The 13,463-nt window shown below is 51.0% G+C and overlaps 3 non-coding genes across 3 annotated transcripts; all 3 read left to right on the top strand.

Moving 5' to 3' along the window:
* The first annotated feature begins 1,528 nt into the window (after positions 1-1,528).
* On the top strand, positions 1,529-1,619 carry TRNAY-GUA (transfer RNA tyrosine (anticodon GUA)). Its single transcript is given in 2 exon segments — positions 1,529-1,565; positions 1,584-1,619. It is a non-coding gene; the product is annotated as a tRNA-Tyr (tRNA).
* Positions 1,620-12,249: 10,630 nt separating this feature from the next.
* Positions 12,250-12,322, top strand: TRNAK-CUU (transfer RNA lysine (anticodon CUU)). Its single transcript has one exon. It is a non-coding gene; the product is annotated as a tRNA-Lys (tRNA).
* Positions 12,323-12,717: 395 nt separating this feature from the next.
* On the top strand, positions 12,718-12,790 carry TRNAK-CUU (transfer RNA lysine (anticodon CUU)). The gene has a single exon. It is a non-coding gene; the product is annotated as a tRNA-Lys (tRNA).
* Positions 12,791-13,463: the final 673 nt, after the last annotated feature.

Below are 13,463 nucleotides of genomic sequence, written 5' to 3' on the forward strand. Positions count from 1 at the left end.
ACTGCGGTAAGCGGCAGCGGTAAATTTAATGTTTACCATCCGTCTGCCACGAAATCAGTGCACATTTTTGTTAAGTTAGTGCTGTGTAGAAGGCTGCTATTGGGGGGGGGGGGGGGGGGGGGGGAGTTTCTTAGAAGTACAGGGTCGTCCACTCTAAGTGCGAACACGGCTCCGCGTGGCCGCGCTCCGCGGAGCGCCAGCGGATCCGGCGCGTTCGCGCATCGAAGCAAAGCCGCGCAGGCGCACAGGGGCCCGGGGGAGGAGCTTCGTGTCGTCTGCTTTCCAGCAATGCAAGCGAGGTGCGCGCCAACGCTGTAGCAGACGACACGAAGTTCCTCCCCCGGGCCCCTGTGCGCCTGCGCGGCTTTGCTTCGATGCGCGAACGCGCCGGATCTGCTGGCGCTTCGCGGAGCGCGGCCACGCGGAGCCGTGTTCGCACTTAAAGTGGACGACCCTGTACATATGGAACGAAGCTATCACATGCATGGGGTAGCGGTGCATGTACCCAGCGTTGTTTTCTTTCACAGAAGCATACTTGCTATTCGTAAAGTCTTCTTGCATTGTTTTTATTTATGTTTGAAAGCAGTGCGAGCTAAAACAAAACAAGATTTCTTTGTAGCAGTGAACGGGCACCTGACAGAAGTTAAAGCTGGGAACATTCGCTATTGCGAGACGAAAGCAGCGACTAGTAAAACTAAATAACGTCGAGATGATTGGGAAGCTTGGTACATCCGTGGTCTTCAAAATATAGGGTTACTAAGGCAGTGAACGCAAGCAGAGTCGTGAGAAAGAACTTGGCGGTGAAAATAGCGTGTTTTAATTGTAGCTTTTTTTTTTATTACGTGAGAACTGTTTCATCGCCGCATCTTACTCCCGCAAAGATAAGCGTCGTAGCATTTTCCAGTTAGCAATACACATCATAGTCTCGTTTGATTAGAGAGTGAAGTTCCCTTAGGAAGGCTGTGCATGAGCAGATCATGGTCACATGCTTTCGTCGCCGAGCGGCGCTTATCCAGCGCTCCGAATTATTCAGAAAGGTATAGGAGTCGTCGCGGGTTCCGGAAGTCGGTGGAGTGCACTGTTCAGAGCCCACGTGGCCTGTACTGATGCTCTTGCCATATGTAATCCACAGTGAGGATGTCAAGTACGAAAAATGGAGAGTCGTGTGCCTGGCTCGTTGGATAGGAGGAGAGAACATGAAAACCGGGAGAAAAAAAAAACACTCCAATTGCAGCAACGTAACACAGAATTAATCGGATGCGTGTAGGCAACTGAATTTCTGATATTCCTTGACTTATTCTTAACCTCTTTTTCTATTCGTTTGTTCATTCCTTAAACAATGGTTCAGGTGCCGTATTGATGTGAAGCGAAACGAAATTCACAATGCGCAGTGCAAGGTGAACGAGGACGGAAGCTGCTAGCGGCCATTCTCTTGTCAAGGGTAAAACGATACGTTGCCATGCTGGCTTGTACCGAAAAGGCTGCAGACAGCGCGCTTGAGGAAGACAAGCGAGTTTGGCCTCTGCTCCCGTCGATAGCTCAGTTGGTAGAGCGGTGGACTGTAGAGGTTTCCTACTGCGGACATCCATAGGTCGCTGGTTCGAATCCGGCTCGAAGGAGTGTAGTTTTTTTTTTTTTGTACAGTGATCAAGTGCTGATTGCATGCAGCAGTTATAACAGTTATCCGGTGCTTATGTACAGTTAAAAAGCGCTGATTACATGGCGGAGTTCTAGCAATTCTCAGAACAAAATGTTTATTCAAATTAGGATTCAACGTTAGGGTGCTTCCATGTTAATGCCAACCATCCTTTGAGGGTGGTGTCGGCCGTTTACTGGTTGGGAAACGCCATTATGCCCCCTCTTGATTCCGTGTATCATTGACATTGGCACGAGAGTTGTACGTATTACTAGGTTATGGCTTAATTACCTGGCTAGTGCATCGGACAGTCGCGTCGGTCACACTCAGTAACTATTGGAAATAACACAGCGGCGCGAAAATGTTCAGCTCTGGGAATATAGCATGTCATCACCACCCTAAACGGCGAACTTGCATACTGCAGAACTTCCCTGGCGAGAGCTATCTTTTAGCACTACAGCATCGGACGTTGGCTGCGCGCTCGTGTCCCTAGTATGCGTTGTGCTCTACCATGCAGCGTGATGACTGCAGTACGGAGAGAACAGCCGGATAAAATGTCTCACAAATCGTAGGCGAGAACCATAGCCTCTTTTAGAAGACGTGCCCCAGTAGACTAGTATGATGGATGAAGGGTGGGGTCAAATAAATGAAAAAAATCCTAGCTGGTGCAATATTTCAGTGGTTACCGGTAGTGGGTGAACTTGGCCAAATGCTTTGGGCTCTAGCATAAACGATGACCATTGAATCGTGACCGCTTTGTCAATAAGACGTCAGCGAACACCCCGAACAAGTAGTTAGGCGTCGAGCTGAATGGTTATCATCAAAGTGAGCAATATCGCAAAAGAGCAGACGAAAGAGCTAGGGGAGAGAACAAAGAAGTGAAACGGAGCCGCCATATCGATTTTCGCGACAGCTAATTCAACGTAATCTTTTTTAGAGCGCAGCTCTTTGGCGTCCGTTCCTGGGTTTCGCGTAGGCGTCGTCGTCGGCCTCGTAACCAGCTCCGCCCCCCTTTCATCCCCCCAGCGCTAGCAGCGACCGACTGATACCGTTGGATGCCGCTGACGCCGCTAGAGAGTCAAGATAACGTGACTGCATAGAATACCGTCGCCGCCATGCAGAAAGAGGAGGGGAGGGTCCCCCCCTGTTTCTGTGTGGTGGATAGGGTGCTCTTCAGTTGCCGACGCGCCGGTTATTTCACGTAGGCCCCGGCACGTCGACGAATACGTGACCACCTTCCCACGGCTAGACCTGGTTCTTGGCGCTGCGGAAGCGAGGGTATCAATTGTTTGCGTCGGCATCGGCGGCGTTGTCACTGAAACCAACTCCGCAGCTGGGGTTGACTCACTATCGGCGTCAGCAGCATCAGTAAGTCGCTGCTATCTCTTCCCTCCTCCCTTTATCGCGTTGTCCGCTTGCTGCGCGCGCTTCTGCCCCCATCGTTTGCCGCAGGGTGTACACGCCACCCCCCTCCCCCCTCTTCCTGCGAGTCTCCGGTTGTCAAAGCGCCGGCTCGAACTTAATTCCTTTCTTCGCTCCTCCTCCAATGCAACTCCTGTGCGGTGGCAATCAAAGAGCCAGATCGGTGGCGGCGGATCTGTATATGTGCACCGCCCGAGCCGACACCGATGTTAGTAGTGGGGGACTTTAATGTTGTGGGATTCGGGCTTGTTGCGGCTGCCTTTTGCGCGGCCGCCGCCCGCTTCCCAGTTCTCCCCGTTCCCTTTCTCCCGCCTGAGGCGGCGGAGAGGGGCTCGAGCGACTTGTCACTGTCGTTCGGGCCACTGCTCCGCCCTGGCGTCCCAGTGGCTGTTCTCATTGGCGCCTTTTGGCGGGAACACGGCACCGCTTCGACAGCCGCGCTCGCGCGACTGTCCGAGCGGAGCCCAGAGAGAGACTCCTCCGAGACATCGCAAGGTGCGTACGCTACTGTTCTTGTCTGCCGGCCTTTGTCCGCGCAGACCAGTGTGTACTCGAGTTCGTCTGCTCCGGGTCTTACCTGAGAGCGCAACTCGAGCCTGTCGATCGTGATCCAACGATCCGCGACAGGCGTACCTTGCGGTGGTTGCCCAATCTCTCTCAAAGGAACCCTTTGGTTACTGCGAGAGAGAGATCACAGCACGCCCTTGCGTGCTTGCGGCGCGCACTCCGTGTCACTTCGTGCGCGCAGGGGAGCCTAGCTCCTCCCGCGCTCCCTTGACACGGTGACTGCGTATGTGTGTGTATGTGCGTTTTGTATATATGTGTATGTGTGTGCGTACGTGCGTGTATGTGCGTTTGTAAATATGTGTGTGCGTATGTGCGTTTGTAAATATGTGTATGCGTGTGCGTGTGTGTGTGTGTGTGCTGCTGGAGGATGGCGTTTCAATAAACGTCTCCTTTGTGAACTCGGAGGTTTGTGTCCTTGCAGCGAAGTGCTCTCCTCCCGATGGAGGTTGAGTGCGCGCTGCAGTGTTTCAGTGCGCGCGCGGTGACGGCTGATCGGGGCTTCGGCTCGCGCGACGCTCGAACCCGCGGTGGTTGGTGGCCTATGTCCACGTGGAAACCACAACTGGCGCCCAACGTGAATTGTCCCTGGCTCCATGAGTCGTTGGACAGCACATCGGCCGAGCCGGTCGCCTTGACGATCAAGCTCATGCGCCATGCCTGCCGCCCCCTGCGCGGCACTCGGCAAAGGCACTGAAACACGCTACATGGTTCTTCGGACCACCCTGCGGTGCGACCGTTGACCATATGCCTCCGCTGTTTCAGCTTTACGCCGTTGCGGAAGCAATGTGCGCGACGCCGCCGCTGCCGGCATCTTCGCACAACAGCACCCGTACCCCGCTTGCAGACATTTCTGTTCGGGGAACGGCGAGGCGTCGGCCGGGCTCCCTCTGGAAACCGGACCGGCAGCGCGCTCAGTTGGCTGATGCGGCTCCTTGAACTTGCGAGCCGGCTGGCGCGCCATTCTCTCTTGGTACAGCATTTCGACTTTTCGGTGCAGTATCTACAGGGGAGAACGAACGTGGTAGCTGACGCGCTATCCCGTGCCCCACTCGCCCGCGGCGGCGTCTTTACGGACGGCGGGCGAAGGGGGCGAAACAGCGGACGAGCCGCAGAGCGGCACGGAGGGGACGCCCGCAGACGGGTTCCCCATTCCGCTATCCGGGTAAGCAGCGCTTCGCAAAGCAGGCGAGGGTGAAAGCTCTTTGTGAGCACATCTGAGACGCCGATGCCAGCGGAAGTTTTGCTGCGAACCTGCGGGGGACGAAACCAGGCTCTCCTTTGGGATGACTGGGATCGTTTTCAGCCATGAAGAGCTACGACGGTCCAGCAAAATGACCCGTTTTGTCGCGATGTCAGCGACGGTCTCTGGGAGACGAAGCGCCGTTACGCTGCTTGTATTGCAGCGGGCGCAGCGCCGGTACGCTACTTGTATTGAGCGGGCGCAGGGGGGGCACGAGCCAGCGTGTGTCGCGGCGTGCCCCGCGGATTCATATTTGCTGGGCCATGACGGGCTCGCGCTGAAATACATAGCCACGGATGATGAGTCCATGAACCATTTGAAGTGGCTATTCCCCAATGTCTGAGCGGCGCTCTGTTGCGTTTCTCTCACGACAAACCATTGGCATGGTCATCTGAATGGCTCCAAGGTTTCAAGAAACTGAGTCAATCGGTGACTACAGCCCGGCATGAAGCGCGACATTTTCCGCTGTTGCCGTTCCTGCCATGTCTGTCAAATGGAGAAGTCGAGGGGTGGCAAGCCACCGGGCATGACGAAACCAACTGACAGTGTGCGTCCGTGGCAGATGGCCACCTGCGATTTCATGGGGCATTTCCCCAGTAACAAGCAGGGGCTCATTGCTGGAGAATCCCCCTATGGGGAAAGCCAGCCGTGCCTACATTGCAGACCTGAAGGCCTATGCGTAACGGTCTGACAAGCTTGCGCTGGTGCCCATTGTCACCACAGGCAAGCGCCGAGGCACACCCGATGCGGTGGAACGCAGCCGTGCCCCGCACCGGTACAAGGTGAGGCGACGGTCACCTATGTGATTGATGCCGGACGGCGGGCCTTTTCCGCAACCGAAGGCATACCGTTTCACCGAGCGAGCTTGCTCGTTCAACCCTACCCGGAAGCAAGGTTGGTCTCTACCTTTTCTAGCTCGCTCAGTTCCAGCCTTTGTATTTTATTTTGTTTTTGTGTCTCTCCACATTTTTCGCTTTCTTCTGTTTTTGTTATTGCTTCTTAACTTGTAAATATTGTACAGTGAGTGCCTTCTTTTGTACAGCGCGTCTTCTGTCATCTTTCTTCTTGAAATTGCGAGGGTTGCTCATTAAGCAGCCCCGACGCGCAGTCTTTCCGGTGTGTGTGGAAAGGAAGTTGGGGCCGTTTGGGGACGGGGAGCATGGACGATGCCCCCTTCACCCAAGGCCGCCGCGGTTGCGAAGGTGCTCGGGACAGGTTCACCGCGGAAGGTCGGCATCACCCTTTGTTTGGTGTGTGAGTGGCTGTGCGTGTGCATGCCTGTGCGTGTGCGTGCCTGGGCGTGGAGGCGACGACGTCGCGCCATGTGTGTTTGCCGGCGTGTGCGGAGCGCGGTGGAAAGGAAGCCCCGCGCGGTCTTCCCATGTGTGCCTTGGATCGCCACGGAGTCACGGACTTTTCACACCCGGGGCCCCCTTCGGCGTGTTCGCTGTCCCTGCACCTAACCTGTACCACCACCGACCGAGATCGTTTGCAGCCAAGGATGAACGTTGGCCACCCAGAAGTCAACGAGCGGTGAGTCACCGCAGGCTCCCTGAGCTGCACCGACGAACTTTGAAACTTCTGTACAAAGTTGTGTTTGTATTCTGTACATAGTGGTGTTCTGTACATGATTGTGTTCTGTACATAGCCGTTGTTACTTAGCCTCCGGAACTTTGTACATTATTCTTCATGTCATCTTGTTCATTTTTTTTTTTTTGTGCGCCTTGCTAATGTTTGTCTTTCTTGAGTGCCTGTCTTCTCGAGATCTTTTCTTGCTGGAACTGAAGTGTAGTTGACTTGTTGCGTGAGGATAGCATTCTTTTCTTCATGCTGGGGACCTGCCGCGTGCTTTCACTGATGGGTAGGAGGGCAATTAAGGAGAGGAGGATGTGGGATTCGGGCTTGTTGCGGCTGCCTTTTGCGCGGCCGCCGCCCGCTTCCCAGTTCTCCCCGTTCCCTTTCTCCCGCCTGAGGCGGCGGAGAGGGGCTCGAGCGACTTGTCACTGTCGTTCGGGCCACTGCTCCGCCCTGGCGTCCCAGTGGCTGTTCTCATTGGCGCCTTTTGGCGGGAACACGGCACCGCTTCGACAGCCGCGCTCGCGCGACTGTCCGAGCGGAGCCCAGAGAGAGACTCCTCCGAGACATCGCAAGGTGCGTACGCTACTGTTCTTGTCTGCCGGCCTTTGTCCGCGCAGACCAGTGTGTACTCGAGTTCGTCTGCTCCGGGTCTTACCTGAGAGCGCAACTCGAGCCTGTCGATCGTGATCCAACGATCCGCGACAGGCGTACCTTGCGGTGGTTGCCCAATCTCTCTCAAAGGAACCCTTTGGTTACTGCGAGAGAGAGATCACAGCACGCCCTTGCGTGCTTGCGGCGCGCACTCCGTGTCACTTCGTGCGCGCAGGGGAGCCTAGCTCCTCCCGCGCTCCCTTGACACGGTGACTGCGTATGTGTGTGTATGTGCGTTTTGTATATATGTGTATGTGTGTGCGTACGTGCGTGTATGTGCGTTTGTAAATATGTGTGTGCGTTTGTAAATATGTGTATGCGTGTGCGTGTGTGTGTGTGTGTGCTGCTGGAGGATGGCGTTTCAATAAACGTCTCCTTTGTGAACTCGGAGGTTTGTGTCCTTGCAGCGAAGTGCTCTCCTCCCGATGGAGGTTGAGTGCGCGCTGCAGTGTTTCAGTGCGCGCGCGGTGACGGCTGATCGGGGCTTCGGCTCGCGCGACGCTCGAACCCGCGGTGGTTGGTGGCCTATGTCCACGTGGAAACCACAATGTTGACACAAAGAAAAACAGGAATTTCTTCACACTTATGCGGGAGAACATCCCGTTCCTCTCGCTCGTAACGCGTCCCACGGCTGTGACAACCTCGCGAGGCACTTGTATAGATCTCATTTTTGAGAATCAAGCATTGGTGTACCAAGTCGAACATATATCAGTCTATTTCTCCGACCACAAAGCTTCCTTCATGACTGTCAAGAACTGTTAGTGGAGTCTTTGTTAAAGGAATACGTGTGAAAAATAAAAAATAAAAAATTCTGTGATAGCGCATACATGTGTTGCTCGATTTATTTGCCTCAATCTATCGAAAAGGTGAAACAGCTTATTTGCTGCGCTAAAATTTCGCATTAGGAAGTAACGTAATCGTCGGTAATTTTTTTTTCTTTCATCAACAAGCTTTGGTATGTAATGCCGTTTCAGCATTGTTCGCCTTTGAAATTACAGAAACTCAATGGGGCGTTCCCTGTCTTCGTTTGGGCTTCGGAATGGGAACACTTCATCAGGACGAGCCTGTTTTGACTGGTTAATAATGAGGGTTTAGGCTCTCGCACCTCTTTCTTTTTCCAGGTGGTCAACGTATATATATATATATATATATATATATATATATATATATATATATATAATTTTTTTTTTCAGACGTATCCGACCCATTCTTGTGTAAATTTAGGCTGCAGCACCTGCTGGCGGAGTTTGTCTGCAACGAAGAAGTAGCGTGTCTGGAGGTGGAAAGGAGTAGAAAAGGAGGGCGGAAGGCAGGGATGTTAACCAGAAATAATTCCGGTTGACATCTGCCTCGGTTTGCCTAAATGCACCTGAACGGCAGCAACTGTTCTTCTAGCCGGGGAAGATCTTGTCACTGCCTATGTTGCTGTGGAGACACTAAGAACACACATTAGACACCTCGCACGAGTTCCCAATCACCACCTGGCAAATCCCCCAGTAACTAGACCATGTACTGCCCTTTCCAAAAACCATTGAATTTTACCGCACTTATCTTCCCTTGCAATTCACCCCTGCTTCAAGACCATGCGCACCCAATGAAGCCTACATGAACCTCAGATTAACCTCTCAAATCCTGGCATAAACAAGAAAGCTGGGGTACCAATGCCTGCTTTGCAACAAATGACGCTGGATCACCTTAATCCTAAGCATAATCGCCGAATATATGTGTATACGAATGGCTCAGTTACGTCAGCCAGCTCCGCGTGTCAGTGATGATCCCCCTTCCCAGTGCAGTGTAGCGTGTGTTGATTTTTTTTTATTATTACAGGGAGCTGGCAGCAAGTGTTAGATTAACGCATTTCTCTTTGGAATATTTGGTCGGTGTAAAGCGGGCAAAGCTGTACCGCGATATTTCTAACATTGTTTTTCCAGAACCCTTTGTGTATTGTATCAGTCGCGCATGCGCTCTGGCCGTTATCATGCAGCCGCTTGTAGGCTATATATACCATCAAGCAATCTCGAATAAACGCAATTCTTCTTGTTGCTTCCACGCAGGGTGTTCGTTGTTGGACGCCGGAACACTTTGTACAGGGAAGTAACTGTGGAAGCCCAGGCAGAAATGTCTTAATGAGGGTTGATAAAGTAAAGGCGCCGCCATGGGTCAAGAGTATTCCGTTTAAGTCGCATACCGGAACATTACTAGTAAAGAAGCTTTTTGAGGGTAGAGATTCTAATAATGCGAAAGCATTACTTTCGCTATGTTCGTAGATTTCTGTCCGCGGAACGTGTCCGCAAAATCGTGTCCGTAGAAGTTGTGAGTAATTCAGAAGTGGTAGAAGGGCAATGAGTGGTGTCAGTCGATAGAGGGTGACGCAACGGTGTGTCCGAAAAATAATTAGGCCAATAAGTTAATTATGTATTGAATTAGAATAACTGGTTCATAGGAAAAGAAAGGCCCAGTATCTGTCACACTTGTTCTGTGGACATCTGAACCGCGCCCGCCGTAAAGGTAAGAAGAAAGGTTGTAGTGAAAGCGGAAATAGAGAAAGGGGTGCCGTAGTGGACGTGACGCCACGCAACTGGAAGTAGAGCCGAAGAAGACATAGCAAGGTATTGACACGCAGTTTGAAAGTATCAAATACTAAAATGGGCAAACATTATTCAGGAGTCCTACATCCGCAGCCCAAATGCGGATAAATAAAAGATCGTCCTACGTTTGGCGGAAGCGGCTCATTCCAAGACCTTCTCTGCGGCCACGGCGCAGGAGAGCCGGCAGGATGGAGATCCTCCCCCTAGCTGAGCCCCTGCCTCGAGGTCCATGCTGGTGTAAATAAAGTCCTCTCTCTCTCTCTCTCTCTCTCTCTCTCTCTCTCAAAACAATAAGTGAAATAACGGGACGTAGAGTATGTGACGTCACTAAATCGGAAGAAGAGCCGAAAAATGGCATAGGTAAGGATAAGCGTGCAATTTGAAAGTACTAAACACTAAAACGGGTAAACAAGAAGTGAATTAAGCAACTACAAGCAACCAACAGCAGCATCCGTGCTTTTGCATTGCTGCAATGTAGATTCTGCAGTGCTCTTTTTTATTTTTTACCGTGTGGAACGCATTGTTTTTTCCGCAAGGAGTCGGAAACAATAGAACACGTTATTTTTTATTTGTTCGTAAGGCGTATATTTTTGGGATTTATTACAAAGGAACATAAAGAAGGATTTTCCACTAAACTCGCACGGTATTCGATATTTAAGCATAATGTGCATAATGTGGATGGGGTTTCATTTGATGTAATTAAGCTTTTGGGTTTCGACTCGATATGGCGCTCCAGAATGGCAGGCTACCACTGTGACAGAGATGCAAGACCTGCTCAAATTAATTTTCGAGAGAGTACGAAGTGGTTTGCCGTCATTAAAAAACCTGCTGCAGAACCTCTCATGTGGTTCTCAAGGAATAGAGCATCTGTAGTAGTTGTGGGATTTTTAATGTCATGACGCCATGCTAACACTGAATGATCACGATGCCCCTATACATGTGCTCTTCGTGTTGTGATTGAAGATTATTTTAGGGAAGTATTGTGCGTCAAAGCAAGGCAATAAAATAAAAAAAGCTCAGCGCGGTCTGACGATTTATGCGCTTGGTGGCTCAGAGGAAAAGTGATGGAATTGCCGGTGGAGACAGACATTCTTTACCTGTCAGGTCGACGCTTGTACAACACGACGCGCGGCCTTGAAACATAAATATTTAAGGATTTCGCTTTAAAAGCACCTTGAAGGGCATCTCAGCAGGTCCGGAAAATATCCGCGCGACAACAAGCAACTTCTCAAGTTGTGTCTCGTCCCTTGTAATGTTTCTAATTGTGCTACACCTCTGGGAGTCTTTGAGAGCAGGTGAAATTGCTCCAGGTTTCTTTTAGGACTTCATCGGCGATGACATTATTGGCTACCTTGAATAATTTCCTTCGTACACACCTCCTCAAAACTTCCCTCTCAGTTCATTAGTACGCACAACACTATGTCCTAGTTGCATGAGTGATGTCTATTCTCTTGTTTGATCCTGAAAAAAAAAAAAAAAAAAAAACATGGGCACAAAAAAAAGGGCGTCGCGTTCGTCTTGTGCTTATTTTCCGTGGCGATAATGTGGATACAGTTGTCCTGCTCTAAATTTCATCCAGCCAAGCCTGGGTGGTTCATCACCATCATCATAATCATCATCATCAGCCTCATTATACCCACTGCAGGGCGAAGGCTTCTCCCATATTTCTCCACTTAACCCGGTTCTGTACTAGCTGCATCCACTTGACCGCTGCGAACTTCTTAATCTTCTCCGCCCACCTAACATTCTGCCGCCCCCTGCTACGCTTTCCTTCCCTTGGAATCCAGTTTGTTACCCTAAGCGAGCATCCGTTATCCTTTCTTCGCACTACATGTCCTGCCCATGTCCATTTCGTCTTCTTAATTTCCACTAGAATGTCGGTAACTTGAGTTATTTCTCTGACCCACTCTGCACGCTTTCTATCTCTTAATGTTTAACCCCTACTATTTTCGTTCCATAGCCCTCTGGGTTGTCCTCAACTTAGGCAGAACTCTCTTGGTTAGCCTCCACGTTTCAGCCCCATAGGTGAGTACAGGTAAGATGCAACTGTTGTATACTTTCCTCTTGAGCGATACCGGTAAGCTGCTAGTCATAACCTGTGAGTGCTTGCCAAATGTGCTCCATCCCAATCTTATTCTTCTTGTTATTTCCTTTTCATGTCCGGATCTGCGGTTAATACCTGCCCTAAGTATACATATTGGCCTACTATTGGGCGGTTCACCCAAGGTGTAAGACTGTAGACGAGCGAGCGCCGGGTTAGTCACCCCACCGATTCACCGTGAGGACGGTTATCTTTACTTCGTTTCCTACGCTCGGCATTTCCATTTGTCGTTTCGGCTGGCACAGCTCCAGGCGCACGGGAGGGGAGAGAGAGAGAGAGAGATGGAGGAAGCGCTGCTCTCTGCAACGTTACAGAACAATGAACTCTTCAGCAACCTGGCAAAACTCCATAAAGGCTGCAGTCTTTTCTTCTTTCCTTAATTCATGAATGCTGCTGTCTGACCGGGCTGACCGGTCAGCCAATGGTGGCAATAATGTGTACTACCGTTCCGACGTTTCCTTCCGTTGCCCGGCTAGCTCAGTCGGTAGAACATGAGACTCTTAATCTCAGGGTCGTGGGTTCGAGCCCCACGTTGGGCGTTTTTTTTTTTTTTTCTACAGCTGTCCTGCTCTAACTTTCATCTAGCCAAGCCTGGGCGGTTCACCCAAGGTGTAAGACTGTACACGAGCGAGCGCTGGGTTAGTCACCCCACCGAGAAGACGGTTATCTTTACTTCGTTTCCTACGCTCTGCATTTCTGTTTGTCGTTTCGACTGGCACAGCTCCAGTTTCAGGGGCTTCATGCACTTGACAGGGAGGATAAGGGGGAGGGGAGGGAGCGCGACAGAACGATGAAATCTTCAACAACCTTGCAAAACTCCATAAAGACTGCCGTCTTTGCTACTTTCCTTCATGAATGCTGCCGTCTGACCGGCTTGACAGGTGAGCCAGTGATTGCACTGCTGTGTGCTACCATTCCACTGGCTTTTTCCGTCGCCCGGCTAGCTCAGTCGGTAGAGCATGAGACTCTTAATCTCACGGTCGTGGGTTCGAGCCCCACGTTGGGCGCTGCTCTATTTCTTTTCAGGCTAATCAGCCAGCGACTCTATCCTATTCGACTTCATTTTGGGTACCCTCTCGGGATGACATTACCATGCGACTCAGGATCATTCCCAACGTTGGCCACGTTGCTTCTATAACCCTTTCTTCGTAAGCGACTCACTCCCATTTTCATGCTCATTTCGGGTTTCACGGCCATGTCGCCAGGAAAGCGTGGAAGATGTGGTGAAAGAGGCCGTAAAATTTTGTGATGTTAGCGGCTGTGCAATAAGCTGACCAGATAGTTTTGGATTTTAACATGAAAGCTGGCAAGCCACGCCGGAACTGCTTTGCAGAATGAACTGCATTGACACGCCAGGAAAATACCTTGGCGTGCCACTAGCCCACTACAAAGAGAGCAAAGAATATTGGCCCGACGAAGCAGAGCGCATTAAGGCTAAGACAAAATAAATGGGGAGGTCACGACTTTTCCATATTTGCAAGAGCGACTGTTTTCAATATGTTTTAGTACCGAAGATATTTTATGTTCTCTAAGTGTTATCTTTACCCAGGATTTCCGTGCAAAAGTTGTATAGAGTGCTCGCAACATATATTTGGGTGTCAACATGGTAGCGCTCCAGCCGATGTAATCTGTTCCACAGAGCGCGGAATGGGGGTCTAGGATTGTGGTATTTATTTCTGA

Source organism: Amblyomma maculatum, chromosome 3, assembly GCF_055883805.1.
Source record: "Amblyomma maculatum isolate TAMU_Amacu chromosome 3, ASM5588380v1, whole genome shotgun sequence".
Taxonomy (NCBI): domain Eukaryota; kingdom Metazoa; phylum Arthropoda; class Arachnida; order Ixodida; family Ixodidae; genus Amblyomma; species Amblyomma maculatum.